Source organism: Durio zibethinus, chromosome 12 (assembly GCF_047325235.1).
Source record: "Durio zibethinus cultivar Kanyao isolate XHJ-2024 chromosome 12, ASM4732523v1, whole genome shotgun sequence".
Taxonomy (NCBI): domain Eukaryota; kingdom Viridiplantae; phylum Streptophyta; class Magnoliopsida; order Malvales; family Malvaceae; genus Durio; species Durio zibethinus.
The window spans coordinates 10,521,041-10,537,183 of record NC_143173.1 but is presented as its reverse complement, the minus strand read 5'-3'; the positions used below and the strand labels follow the sequence as shown (position 1 = coordinate 10,537,183).

General features: G+C 31.6%; 1 non-coding gene across 1 annotated transcript; it reads right to left on the bottom strand.

Annotated features, from left to right (window-relative positions):
• Positions 1-5,802: 5,802 nt before the first annotated feature.
• LOC149515660 (small nucleolar RNA R71) lies at positions 5,803-5,909 on the bottom strand. Its single transcript, XR_016326372.1, has one exon. It is a non-coding gene; the product is annotated as a small nucleolar RNA R71 (small nucleolar RNA).
• Positions 5,910-16,143: the final 10,234 nt, after the last annotated feature.

The window sequence follows — 16,143 nt, the reverse complement described above, 5'->3', positions numbered from 1 at the left end:
TGTTTGATATTAGATACCAAGGTGATTGGTATTAGTGCAAGTGGGAGATGTTGATATATGCCCAATAACCAATTAAATTGGCTATGGGATACATGTCATCTTATGCATTTCTATTTATTATCAAAGGCATTCTTTATCTATGAGATTGTATGCACATAATTAATATTACTTACTTCTTATACATAAAGTCCTTGGAATAAATATGCTTTGTAAGAAAATTACAATGAGATTTTAATTATGATATCATCATTGCCTTAAAGCATTATTCTTAAATTGTTCCTAGTCAATCCTTTGTTAAGAAAATGCATTGATAAAAGCTATTGATATTGGCATATGGTTATGCTCTTATTTATGAAGCAAGCAATCGATCTCATAGGTTAAAGTCTAGATAAATTTGAGTTAACATTTGGGTGGTTGTTACAAGAATAAGTTCACTGAACATAACCCAACATGAGAATGTTATATGGTAGTTCACATAATGTCTATAGCTACATTATTATGTGATGGTTGTATAAGTGATCCTTTGACTTAAAATTAATTATGATCTTATATGATGCTTTACTAATAGTTCTAATCATGAATGCTTCAGTCAAGTATAGTTGGGTATAACATAAGACATAAAAAGATGCATGAAGTAATCAAGATGGGATTCATCATCTTATGTGATCAATGAATGTCGCACTTAGTCTTGATTAAATTAACTCAAGAAATCTTTGGCCAAAGTGAAATAAGATTTTAGAATAGTTTTAAAGCTTATTCAAGAGAATGTTAAGAGTAAGACTGAATATGGTTAAACAAGATTGAGTAGACACTAATCCATGATCAATGTTAAATTGAGATATTATGTGATGAAGAGATATTTAATTACATTATAAGACCATGCACAGATAGATTGTCAAACCACATTAACATTTCTTAGCAATAGGGTCATGGAAATATGGCTTGTATTGTTCATGACCTATAAATATAAGATTGGTTAATTAGAGAATTAATAATGAAGTCAAAATAGTTTTGATTCATCTAATCCAAACTAAGGAATAAAATGCTTATATTTATTACTAAAATGTTAAGAAACCTAAAGGGTCACACATAATAGGACATGTTGTGAAAGATTAAATTTAGGATAAATTAAGTTGGACTTATTTTATTAGGTTAAAATCCAATATAGAGAAACGTACAAAAGTCCAATACTAAATAGGACATTGTATGGTTGGCCAATTAAGTAATTCTATTGAGAATATGACTTGGTCAATGGGTTATTTTATTAAGAATAGAATTAAGCATAAGGAATTTCGAATACCCTTGGGTTTTGACTTACCCTTTGTCTTTGTAGAAAGAACTTAAGCTGCCCCCTTTCTTGAAGAATTCTAAGAGAATCGACTTATCATTTGTTAAGAACAATTGAGAGAAAACAGAAAAAAGGCAATCGATTAATCTCACTAGCTAGAGATTTTGATTTTAATTTCTTTTCATCCCTTGGAGAAAGTTTTTCACCTTGTTCTTGTGGATTACTGTTAGAGGCTGGGCACTTGAATAGCTGCTAGTTTGCAACAACCAAGCTTGTGGTTATTGAAATGTTCTTGGCACCATCACAAGCAAAGTAAGTAAAATTACCTTTACTGATTGCTTGTGTATGTTTGTATAATCTTATCAACATGATCCAAGGCTTAAGAGATTGAAAAGTTTTACATTTTCCCACTTTATACTCTATTCTTTGATGTTAAATTGCCAATAGTTTTTTGGTTATCTTGTGTTTTGTGGTGGTTCCTTTAAATGAGGATGGAATTGGTAGAATTTACTAGGTTTTTGCACTATTTTTTTGGTTAAGTTGCTCAATTATGAGTTTTTGGGTGCTAATGATGGTTGTTGGTGGTTGTTTGTTTGGTGGTGAAGGCTTATGACAATGTTGATTTTTGGTTGTGAAGGCACTGCAAGTGGCTTAGATGTTGTGTTTAATTGTAGGTGGTTTAGGTTAATGGTGCTAATGGTGGGTCTTTCATATCATATGTTTGAAAGCTATGGTCTATGAGCTTTTTTGTTGGGTTTCTTTTTCGGTATCCCATTTTTTGCTATGAATTATTTTTGCTTTATAGACTGGGTTTATGATAAAAGAAAGGTCTACAACTGATTGCTCCATTAGGAGATTCAAAATTTTTATTATTTACTAGAGCTTGAGGCAAAGCAGCTTGATACACTAGGATGGTGAGCATGTTGAATCTGGGGTGTCTGGTCTTTGACCAATTAGTGTTAAAAGTTAATTGGGTAAAATAAGAGGGTAAAAAATGGAGAGTTGGAATTAATGAGAGAATTTGAAAGGAAAAGATTTGGGAGGAAGGAAAAGAATGTAGAGCTAAGAGTCAATAAGATTTTAATTAACTTATTTCCACTAGAAAAAAAAAGAAATCTAAAAAGTTGAAGAGCTAAAAATAGAAGAACATAATTGGTGGAGTTGACAAGAAATATGACAAAGCTTATTGCCATACTTAGGTTGTGAGAGGTCAAACATTTTTGTATCTTTTTGTATTTTTTCTTTTTGGTGTTTTTATATTTTTTAACATATAAGAAAAAGATAAACAAAATAAAAGACCTTTTATGAGTGTTTTCCTTACTTCAGGTTTCTAAGTGCATATGATCCAAATCATAAGTTGAATAGGAATTTAGTATATAATAAACCCAAATAAATTAAGCCCAAAAGACAAAACCAAATAAAAATAAACTTATGTGTGCCCAAATTAATTATTAGCCTAATTTATATTAGTCCAAATATCCAAATTAAAATCATGTCATTAAGCTAAAATTAAGTATATTCAATTTAGGATAAAATTAGTAGCCAAGTTACTCTTTAATATATTTAAAGACAATCTCTAATTAATCCAAACAAAATTAGGAGTTTACAGCTTTCCCTCTTTACATATTATTGAGAATCAGGAATAGAACAAAAACAAATGTAATAATTTTGTGTGGAGTCAGCAATTTGAACATTTTTTTCAAAAGGTTTTTTTTGTTTATTTTTAAAATTTTTTAGACTATGCGATTTTTTTGGATTTTCCTTTTTTTAAAGTTTCTTAGATTTTTTCCTTTTTTTATATATATAAAAATGCTTATCTTGAATAGAGGTTTAGAAGCTTTAACATGAAAATCATAGCATTTTTTTATTGATGCCATCCTCTCTAGCTTTATTTCATACGTGCCAACTACATTTGGCTTCACAATTCAAATTGATGCTAATTTAACTAGGCTTAATATCCATACGTGGTAGCTATATCAAGCTTGACAATCTTAACTGGTGCAAACTTCATTCAGGTTTATAATTTCATTTTGGCACTAGCTAGATTCAGCTTGACAATCCAACAGGTACCAATTTCACTAGGCTTAAAAGGCTTATCTTGATCCCAACTAGATTTGGCTTTCTAATTTTAATAGGTGCCAACCTTAAAAAGCTTACAAATCTCATCTTGGTGCTAGCTAGATTGGGCTTTACCATCCGAGTAGATGCCAACTTCACTAGGTTTAAAATTCTCATCTTGGTGCTAGTTAGATTGAGATTCACAATCCAGTAGGTGCCAACTTCATTAAGTTTAATATCCATACATGGCAACTACATTGGGCTTGAAAATCCTAATAAGGGGCAACTTCATTGGCCCTAAGAATCTCATATTGGTGCCAGCTAGATTTGGCTTTAAACTTGATAACACCTAAAAATATAGTGATTTTGTATATCAAATTAGGTGAAAAAAGTTAAAATTTGGTTGATTTTGGTGCTTTAATGTTGTTTTTATGATTTTTAAGGATTAAAGCCTTTGGATGAGGAAAACAAGCAATCTATACATGCAAAAGAGTTTTGACCATCCAATGTAATCGATTAGCCGAACCTTATTGGTTCAATGCCATGCCACTATGTGATCAAGAAAGAATTTTACATAAAAAATGGACTTCAAGTCACCCTGTCATTCGGCCAAAGAAAGATTATTTGAAGACTTCCACTTGCTTTAGGACTTGTCATGCAAAAAATGGAGATCATGTGGTGAATTGAAAATGCAAGAAGTGATCGTGCTTGTTTGAAGAATTTGGCAAGCACTAGGACTTTGTCATGCTTCATCATATTCAGCCACACCTATCCTAAGAAGAATTTCAAGCTTGAATGAACTCTTGTATATTCGACTAAAGGAGTTCTATCCAATGAGGGATTCTTATCATTTGAATTGAAGGAAGTTGGATTGAATTTGAATGCATGGTCTTGTAATCCCAAGCCTTAACTGAATACAAGGATGAAGATGTAATTAAGATAAACTTTAAGATTTCAAGCAAGATCAAAGGCCGAGATTACTTCCCCAACGATCATTTGGCCAAAACATTCAAATCCAAAGAGTTCCAAGTAACCAAGCCTACTTTGAAGATTAAGATCAATTTATCTTTTAGCATTTGAATAGGACTTGAACTTGCATCCCTATCCCCTCACTTGGCCAAACCCCCCTCTATAAATAGGGAAGCAATTCACTTAATCCCTCATCCCAGACTTCTTCTTTCTTCTTTTTTTTTCTTTTCTTAGTTCTTTTTTTTAGTTTTAGTTTCTTTTAGTTTTAGTTATTGGCTTAGGTGACAGATTTGCAAATAACAAAGTTGTTTCTTAAATTTTTTTCTTTAATATAAATAGTATTTCTTTTTAAGATTTATTTTTCCTCAAGCATCTTACTTCACTATTTTTGGCAATCATCTTTAATCTTTTAGTTTAAATTATTTTCATGCAACCTTCACTTTCTAAGTTCTCTTTTATGCAAAATTAGTTTCAACTATATTTCTTTCTCCTACAATCTTTTCAGTTTCATGCTACAAATCTTGATCCCATTAGTCTTTTACTTTTAGCAATCTTAAGCTTTCATTATTTTCAAAGTTTGTAGTTATTATTTCTTTTAGATCTAGTTCAACTATACTTTTTTACATCCTAAATGATAGTTGGTGAAGTTAAGATTTAAGCCCACATTGCTTTTCAGTTTTCAGTTTTTTTAGTTTTGCAATCAACCCTAAAGTTTCATTTGTTTAGATATAAGATTTTAAGATTTTACCTTTAGTAGTTGAGAGTAACCCAACATTTACTATCTATAATCACTTAGGAAAGGATACTGGAATACTTCCATTTTATTATTTGATCTGTGCACTTGCAAGCTATACAAAAGCAGCAATAAAGTTTTTGATGTCATTGCCGGAGATTATAGTAGTGTTCTTAATATCAATAAGGATTTCTTAATTTTTTGTAATCTAAACTCCTTTTCTTTTATTTGTTTTTATCTTTCTTTGATATTTTCTTATTTGTATGTACAAATCTAAAAGTGCTGACTTAGCTCCAATTGATCAAGAAATTGAAAAAACTTTTTTTTAAAAAAAAAGAGCAATCAGCACTACCTACCCCAATACCAATGGCCAATGCAAACAATAAAGCTCAAAAAACTTTGAGGGATTATGCCGTTCCCATTTCTAATGGTTTCAACCGTCCATTAGAAAGCTAGCTATTCAATCAAACAACTTTGAGATCAAACCTTCAATAATAAAAATGGTCCAAACTTCTATGCAATTTGAAGGATTATCAAGCGATGATCCTAACCTTCATCTTTCAAACTTTCTTGAATTATGTGATACGTTTTGCTATAATGGTGCTTCTAATGATGCTATTACACTAAGATTTTTTTTTCTCACAAGGACAAAGTAAAAAGTTGGTTAACATCACCACCACCCGACTTTATCAAAACATGAGATGACTTGGTATAGAAATTTTTAGCAAAATTCTTCCCATTAGCCAAAACAACCAAACTTAGGAATGAAATCACCACACTCATGTAAACAGAAGGTGAAGCAATATATGACGCATGGGAAAGATTTAAAGAATTGCTATGGAAGTGCCCATAACATGGATTACTCCAATGGCTTTAGATCCAAATTTTCTACAATAGTCTTATACCACCCATGAGAACCATTTTTGACTCAGCTGTTGGAGGGGAAATTATGAGTAAGACTCCTAAGAAAGCCAATGAGCTAATTAAAGAGATAGCTATTAACAACTATCAGTGGGGCATAGAGAGAATGGTAAGTAAAAAATCTATTGGTTTATTTGAGATTGATGCAATCACCTATATAAACTCCTAGGTAGCCTCTCTAACCAAAAAGGTAAAAGCCTTAAGACCCAACCTCAAACCAACCATGTGAATGCAATCCAAAGTCCCTTACTTTTTTGTGATATCTACGAAGGACCCCATTCTAGTGAAAAATGTCAATTTGAGATAGAACCTATCCAATACATCCAATAATCTAAGCCTAATTACAATCCATATAACAACACATACAAACCCAGATGGCAAAACCACCCCAATTTTTCTTGAAACCAACCAAACTACCAATCCACCAACAACCAAAATAGTAACTTCCACCCTAATCCACCCTAAGAAAAGAAACCTAGTTTTGAGGATATGATGACCCAATTTATGCAAGCCAATAATGTCAATATCTAAAGCCAACTAGTATCAATAAAAAAAAACCTTAAAAACTAGATAGGTCAACTAGCCCAAGTTATAGCCAATCACCCTATAGGTACCTCACCTAACAATACTGAATCCAACCCTAAAAGACAAGGCAAGGAAGTTGCAATGCTATTTATTCATTAGGAGATGTTGAAGTGGAGGATTCTAATGAGGAGGATGATTTCATGGATAAACCAATAGTGATAAACCTCTTCAGTTTTGTAAAACCACCTAAGGTAGATTTTGTAGGAAAAGAAGATTATTGGAAAATGAAGAACTTTTGAGGTTTGGAAGAGAAATTCTTGATGGTTTTAACCCTATGGCACTAAAGACCCTTGAAGACAGTTTATGAGAAAGACCCTAAGGTGGAAAATGCTAAAATGGAATATGAAAAAAATCTTGAAGAATACATTAAAAGGTTTCTTGAAAAAGGGCAAAAGCTATTACAAGTAAGAAGAATACTATTAGAAAGCATTCAGCTTAAGCCTAAGAAGGCAATCCAAGAATAAACAAGTCAAGAGGTAGTAGATTAAGAAGAGGAAGTTTAAGTAAAGCCAAGGATGACTATAAGAATGTATAGGCAATGTTTCAACATAGCAACACCTTCCCCAAAGCCTATTCAAAAAGAGTTTCTTAAAGAATTTAAAAAGGCCACATTTTTTCAAAAGTGCAACCCTAAACTTCAACAAGTCTTGCCTAAAAAGCTAAAAGATCTAGGGAGTTTTACTATTCCTTACAAAGTTGAAAATTTAAAATTAGATGATGCTTTTTGCTATCTTTGCTCTAGCATAAACCTAATGCCTTTAAATCTTTTTATGTAGCTAGGGTGTGAAAAGTTAAAGCCTACAACATTCAATCTAAAATTTATTGATCAGTCTACCAAGCTACCATAAGGGATGTTAAAAAATGTGCTTGTGAAAGTTAGTAAGTTTGCATTCCCTATAGATTTTGCTATTTTAGACATGGAAGATAATGAAGGTCCATTACTATTAGGGAGACCTTTCCTATTAGTTGCCAAAACTTTAATAGATGTTTACAACTTTAGCCTTACCCTTAGATTTAAAAATAAGAAACTGCAATTTGTGATTGGAGGGTATGGTGTTTTTAGAGATGAAGATGATGTAAATGTAGTCAAGGTAAAGGAAAACCTTAAAGAATTTGATAAACCTCTTGATCCTCTAATGTAGAACCATATGGTAACCCCTTAACTCCAATAATGGCAACCCATGAAAAACTTAAACTTTGTTTATGTTATTCCTACTAGGAGAGTTAATACACCTCTTAAAACTAATTCTATTTATATCATTTCTCCAAAAAAGAGGCAACAACACAAACTTCCTCATAAAGGGATAAAATGAGCCATAGATTTAAGGATATCAAGCTTGACCAAAACTAATGTTGTTTGGAAGGCAACCTAAATTTTATTTTTATGGTTTATACTTTCTTTATTTTTTTAGGACAAGTATGTTTTAATGTTTTTATTTGAGTTGCTTTTGTAAGGATGAAGTAAAGCAAGGAAGATAACTCATACAAGTGAAGATTTAGCCTTGAAGTAAATTTGGGGAGCATTTTTTTCCCTTGTTTTCTGTTTTGATACATTGTTTAATTTAAGTATTAGGGGGAATTTAAGTATTTGGGGGAAGAATGCTTTAAGAACTTAAATGATTTTTAAAAATTATGATTCAAACCAAATTAAAATAATAGATTTCATTGATATGCACATTTAGTTGATTTTGCATAAATTTTCAAGATTGACTAGTGTATGATATGAAGTTTGATTGTGAGTATGGTGGAACTTGAAAGGAATTTTTAAGCATGTTTTTATTTAGATATGATTTTGGTACATATGCTTTTATTCTCTTTTAAGGAAATGCTTTGATTCTTGTGAAAGTTTTGTGAAATGTGGATTTGCATGGAAATTTGAGGATATGAATAAGTACTCTAGAATTCACTTACTCGACCCTTGAGGTAAAATCTTAGATTATATTTGACTCAAGAGATGATTTAGGCAGTTCTTTGGACTATTTGAGCCTTTTTCAAGCTACCTTATTATGAAGCATCCCTAGTACCTTTATTTTGAGCCTATTATATTATTTCATTTTCTTTGTTTATTTAGCCACATAATAAGCCAATAGCCAATTCTTTGATTATTACCCTTCTTTTGTTTTTTATCTAACCCAATTGTGCTTACTTATGTATTATGACATCATTTTATAGTTAGAAGAGAGACGCAATGAATGAAAGAAAAAAAAATGGCAAATGCAAGGCAAAGCCTAATAAAGATAAAAATGGCTAAATGTTTCAAAAAAAAAAAGAGAAAATGCCATGAATAAAAATATAAAGGGATACCTCAAGTATTCAAAATATTTAAAAGCTCTCAATTGTTTAAATCAAAGACCAAGAAAGTTAAAAGAAAGTAAGTTAAGGGTTTTGAACCTAAAATTTCCTTTTTCCTACCTATACTCAAGCCTTACATTACAAAGCCTAAAAGACCTTTTGATCTTGAGTCAAGTATGTAAGTTTAATATTAGTGGAAAGGGAAGGGGAAAGTGAACATATGAAGTCTATTATGTTTTTAAGCTGAAATGTGATGAAATGTTTTGCATTCTTTTTACTTGAGTTAGATGCACAAATTAAAGATTGAGTAAATTCATATGTATAAAGAACATAAGATATTATGAGCATGTTTTTGACAAAATTTCTTGTAACTCTATTTATATTTAGCTTTATATTATGCTATAGTGCATGAAAAAAATTTTATGTAAATTTTGACTTTGTGACCATCTACAATGATTTATAATTTTGTTAATTTAAGGATTTTACTTGAGAACAAGGTAAGATTTAAAGTGTGGAGGTATTTGATAGCACCTAAAAATATAATGATTTTGTATATCAAATTGGGTGCAAAAATTTAAATTTTGGTTGATTTTAGTGCCTTAATGTTGTTTTTATGATTTTAAGGGATCAAAGCCTTTGAATGAGGAAAACATGCAATCCATATGTGCAAAAGAGTTTTGGTCATGCAATGTAATGGGTTAGCTAGACCTTATTGGTTCAATGCCATACAACCATGCGATCAAGAAAGAATTTTACATGAACATGGACTTCAAGTCACCCTTTCATTAGGCCAAAGCAAGAATATTTGAAGACTTCCACTTGCTTTAGGACTTGTCATGTGGCAATAGGAGATCATGTGGCTAATTCAAAATGCAAGAAGAGATAATGCTTATTTAAAGAATTTGGCAAGCACTAGGACTCTATCATGCTTCATCATATTTGGCCACACCTATCTCAAGAAGAATTTCAAGCCCAAATGAACTCTTTTATATTCGTCCAAAGGAGTTCTATCCAAGGAGGGATTCTTATCATTTGAATTGAAAAAAGTTAGATTGAATTTGAATACATGATCTTGTAATCCCAAGCCTTAGTCAAATACAAGGATAAAGATGTGATTAAGATAAACTTCAAGACTTTTAGCAAGATCAAAGGCTAAGATTACTTCCTCAAAGATCATTCGGCCAAGACATTCAAATCCAAGGAGTTCTAATCAACCAAGCCTATTTTGAAGATCAAGATGAGTTTATCTCTTAGCATTTGAATAGGACTTGAACTTTTATATCTCTATCCCTTCACTTGCCTAACCCCTATTTATAAATAGGGAGGCCATTCATTTAATCCCTCATCCCAAACTTCTCATTGCTTCTCCTTTTCTTCTATTCTTAGTTCTTTTCTTTAGTTTTAGTTTCTTTTGGTTTTAGCTATCAACTTAGAAAACTGATTTGCCAATAATAAAGTTGTTTCTTAAATTTTTTTCTTCAATATAAATAGTAATTCTTTTCAAGATCTATTTTTCTTCAAGCATTTTTACTTCATTATTTTTGGCAATCAAATTTATTTTTCTAGTTTCACTTGTTTTCCAGCAACCTTTGCTTTCTAAGTTCTCTTTTATGCAAGATTGGTTTCAGCCACATTTCTTTTACCTACAATCTTTTAAGTTTCATGCTACGAATCTTAATCCCATTAATATTTTACTTTTGGCAATCTCAAGCTTTCATTATTTTCAAAGTTTGCAATTATTATTTCTTTTAGATTTATTTTGGCTATACTTTTTTACTTCCTAAGTGGCAATTGGTGATGTTAAGATCTAATCCTATATTGCTTTTCAATCTCTTATTTTCTTAGTTTTTCAATCAACCTTAAAGTTCCATTTATTTAGATATAAGATTTTAAGATTTTACCTTTGGTAATTGAGAGCAACCCAACATTTACAATCTATAATCCCTTAGGAGAGGATATTGGAATATTTCTATTTTATTACTTGATTTGTGCACTTGTAGGCTATACAAAAAGCAATAATCAAAGCTTCATATGCTACTAGGGGCTTAAATCTCAACTAGTGCCATAGGCTTAAATTTTCATCTAGTGCCATAGGGTTCAAATCTCATTCAGTGCTATGAGATTAAAATCTCAATCGGTGCCATAGGCTTTATATCACATTTGGTGCCATGGGCTTAATATCTCATTTGGTGCCATGGAATTAAATTCTCAGCTAGAGCCATGGGTTTAAGTTCTTATCTGATGCCATGAGCTTAAATTTTTATCCGATGCCTGGGTTTAAATTCTTATCTAGTGCCATGGGTTTAAGTCTATCATTTGGTGCCCTGGGCTTAGATTGTCATATGGTGCCACTGGCTTAAAATCTCAACTAGTGCAATGAGCTTAAAATCTCATTTGGTGCCATGGGCTTAAGGTCTTATCTAATGCCATGGGTTTAAGATCTCATCTAGTGCCATAGGCTTAAAATCTTATCTCAAAAATCTCTTTTCTTTCAAAAGTTCTTAACATTTTTCTTTGAAGGAAAACTCCTTTTATCTTTTTTGTATTCTATATATCACTTCTTAAACAAATCTCATTCTTTCAAAAAGTCTTAGCATTTACTATTTCTAAAAAATTCTTGTTCTTATTCTTTCTGGAATATCATAAATCATTTCTTTTTTTTTCTTGAAAATTTTTTGCAAGCTTTTTTCTTTGTTTTTCTCTTTTATGGAAAAACTTTTTCTCTTTTTGTTTTTTTCTTTATAGACTCTTTTCTCTTTTTTATCATACTCTTTTCTTTTTGTTTGCTTTTATTTTCCTTAACAAAAAAATGCCTATACTTCCCCTTTTGGCCTTTTATTGCCTACTGCAATGGTCAATTACAATGTTATCCTGAAAATGATAATGCGGTAAATATCTTTGTTTAAATGCAAATGCAAATGCAAAATTCCTTTCTAGTAAACTTCTTTTACATGACGCAAATGCCTTTACAAAGATGCAAATGTAAATTTCTTTTTCATGATTCAAATGCTCTATAACAAGATACAAATGCAAATAGTTATCATAATTATGCAAGTGCCCCTTACACAAATGCAATTGAAAAATGTTTAAAATTGTGATACAAATGCCCTATGCAAAGATGCAAATGCTAGAAAAACTTATTTTTTCAAATTCTTTTCTTTTCATTTCTAATTGTTCCTCCTTTTTAAATAAATTGTTTTTGTAACTTCTTCCAAAAAAGATCTTTGCTTACCTTTCTCCTGATTTGTTTACCTATTTTCCTTATGGTTTCTTTACCAATTTTGCTTTCTTTTATTCTTAACTAAGATTTCTTAATTTTCTTTTCATTTCCACCTTCACATCTAGCATGCCACATGCATATTATCAGTTCAAACCTAATGCATACATCATGAAAAATTCAAGAAGACAAGCCCTCATGAGTGCATCTTAACTCTATAAATAAAACACATTTTTTTCACACTAGAAAGAAACATATTCTCTTTGATGTTTTTCTCCCCCAAACAAATTAAGTCATTGTATACATGTCAATGAAAATTCTAATTTCAAAGGCTTTAAGCGTCATGATCAAATGCACCATTTTTATCCTTTCATTAGAAAACAATGTCATTTATTCTTCTTGAAATTGATTTTTTTCATTTTTTTAAAGGAAAAAAATTCTATTTTCTTCCAAAAATGTATACTTTTTAATGGAAAACATTTTATTTCATGATTCAAAACTTGTCTCATAATTTAAGATCTTCCTTTAACACCAAGAATGATCTTTTTATCCTTTACAAAGAAAATTGACACCGGAATGTCTACACATCATACAACTTAGGCTAAAACTAAGACAGATTTATCCAAAAATAAAATGGACCTATCATTGGTCCAAATCCACTAAATAAATACCGAAATAAGGTAGGCTAGAATAGAAAGATTGTGTTCACACTAGCTAGAAAAGAAAAGCATAAATATGGATGAGATTATGGTCAGATTCATTATTATGTAATATGCATGAGTAAATAGGTAGATAATTGTGTTCACATGCAAATCTCATGATTTTTGGCATGATTCTAGCAATTCAATCTGTGAAGTTCTCATGCATGGAGGGATATTCCTAGCCTATTTATTTTCTATTAATCTTTGGCAGAAGGGAGAATAGAGTTTTCTTTATCCTTAAGCAATCTTTTAGATTATTCTTCAAGTTCTGTATCTCTTAGGTGGATTTCTTGAAGTGGTGAACTTTTATTATTTTGTATCCTTAATTAGAATTCTTTTAGATTATTCTTATGGTGGTGTTTCTGTATCCCTTAGTTTTTAGTTTTGGTGGTGAACTTTTATCCCTTTCAATCCAATAATCATATTTTGCCAGTATTTAAATTCTTGTGAGTTATTTTCTTTCTGAGTTTTTCTATTCGCAATTAATCTCCACATCTCAAACATCAATTTTAGCATCAAATCGGTATCAAAGCTATTATAAGTCATCGTCGTCAAGCACCAACAAAGAGGTTGAAGCCAACACTGACGTTGTAGCAATTATCAATGTTGACCTAAGGGATGCCCTCATAAAAGAGATGCAACAATAGATCCTTCAACTATAACATCAACTGCATGTATAAGAAGAGAAAGAAGAGATAAGGAGGTAATGAAGGAGGAATGAAGAAGATGAAAGAGAAACCAATCCATACCATGGAAACAACAACGATTTTAATGAAAGCACCTTATCTCACCCACGGTAAGTCAGAAACTATCTATGTAGAAACTAACTTCAACCTAGCATATTCAATCCAAAGATAAAGATTTTTTAGTTTAAGGGGAAGATAAAACCTAAAAAATTCTTAGATTGGTAACACATGGTGGAACACATATTTGAATATCATGATGCCTCTAAACATCACAAAGTGAAGCTAATAGCCATCAAACTTAGAAAGCATGTATCCTTTTGGTGGAAAAATCTAAAGAAACAAAAGGAAAGAGAAAATAAGAGAAAAATTACAACTTGAGAAAAGATAAAAAGAGAGTTGAAGAGAAAATATCTCTTAGACAACTTTTAGCAAGATGTCTTTTTTAGGCTTCATAACTTGAAGCAAAGAATCTTTCAATGGAGAAGTATACAGTTGAGTTTGATCACCTTAAGTTAAAATGCGAATTGGTGGAATAGGGGGAGCAAACTATTGCTTGGTATCTTGGAGGATTGAAGATTGAAAACTCTAAGTGGTGTAACTAAAACCCTATTGGACATTCAATGATGTATACAAGCTTACCCTTAAGGTGAAAAGACAACAAAAAGAGGCTCATAGTAGCAACTTGATATTTGTGTCCCGAGAAGGCCATATCAAAAAAATGGCTCATCCAAGACTATTATTCCTCATAAACCCATTCCAAAATAGCCCCAAAAGAAAGATGAAACTTCAACAAGCAAGCCTTAGTCTAGTGTACAAACCAAAAGGTGTTTTAAATATTAAGGGCTTAAACACATTACCTCAGAATGCCCAAATAGGAAGATTGTGGCTATAATAAAGGAAGACTTAGAGAAAAATGAAGAGGAACTGGTTGAAAAGGATCAAAACCCTAAAGAGGAAGAAAAGGTAACCTATGATGATTGTGGAGCATCCTTAGTCATACAATGCAACTTGAGCATTGCACCTACTAAGAAAAAAGATTGGTTGTGTAAAAATGTTTTCCATACTCGATGTACTACCCATGGAAAGGTATGTGATGTTATAATTGATAGTGAAAGTTTTGAAAACATTGTTTCTACCTTTATGGTGTAGAAATTAGGCCTTAAGATAGTGGATCACCCCCAACCATATAAGCTATCTTGGCTGTAAAAAAAGAATGAAATTAAGGTTAGTAAGAGGTGTTTGGTTCTTTTTTCCATAAGAAAGCAATACAAAGATGAAGTGTGGTGTGATTTAGCTCTAATGGATGCTTGCCATTTACTGCTTGTAAAACCTTGGCATTATGTTAAGAGGGTTATTTATGATGGTTACCACAACACTTACACATTTATGAAAGATGGATGCAAAATCATCCTAGGCCCTACCAAGCCCATGGTATGTCAAAACCAACTAAAAAGAAATGAAGCAGCTTATTTACAAGGCTAATTATAGAAAAAAAATTAAGATGGATGGTATTATGTATACACTGGTGTTGATCGAGGAGAATAAAGATAGTGAAGAGCCCTCTGCAGTGATACAACCATTATTGGTAGAATTTCAAGATATTGTTCAGGATAAGTTACCAGCTGGTCTACCACCAATGAAGAACATTCAATACTACATAGACTTTATCCCAGGAGCTATTTTACCCAACAAGGTAGCCTATAAGATAAGTCCTAAAGAGCATGTGGAGTTGCATTATCGAGTTGATAAATTGGTGAGAAAAGAAATGGTGCATGAAAGCATGAGCCCTTGTATAGTCCCAGCCTTTTTGATGCCTAAGGTGTCTAAAAATGATGGATCATGGCATATGTGTGTTGATAGTAGGGCAATCAACAAAATCATAGTTGACTATCACTTTTTTATTCCACACTTAGATGACTTGCTGGACCAACTACATAGAGCAATTATTTTCTCCAAGATAGACCTATGCAGTGGTTATCATCAAATCAAAATGAGGCCTGAAGATGAGTGGAAAATAGCCTTTAAAATAAAGGATGGTCTCTATAAATGGATGGTAATGCCTTTTAGTTTATCCAATGCTCCTAGTACTTTCATGAGATTTATGAATCATAACTTTAAACCTTGTACTGACAGATTTGTAGTAGTATATTTTGATGATATTCTAGTGTACATCAAAGATGAGGACCAACACTGGAATCATCTACACTAACTATTTAGCATATTGAGGGAATAAAAACTTTATACTAACCTTAAAAAATGCAATTTCTTTACTTCCAGCCTTGCGTTTCTAGGGTTTGTGGTGCCAAAGAAAGGAATAAAGATGGATCCTAGCATGGTTGAGCCAATTTTAAATTAGCCAACACTAGCATCTTTACTTGATATTCCAAAGTCCATGGTGTTCAATCAGGATTCCAAGTTGTTAAGTCATTTTTGGTACACCCTTTGGAGGAAGCTTATTACTAGTCTTAATTACAGCCGTTGTCATCACTTCAAAATTGATGAGCAAAATGAAGTTATCTGTCATAGCTTGGATATTTTCTTGATGAGTTATGTTAGAAAGAAACTAAAATAATGAGAACTTGTTTTACTACAAGTGGAGTTTGCTTGTAACCATTCACCAAGTCAAACCATTGGTAGTAATCCTTTTGAAATTATTCTTGGTAAGAATGCAATATGTCCTTTGGATTTAATTC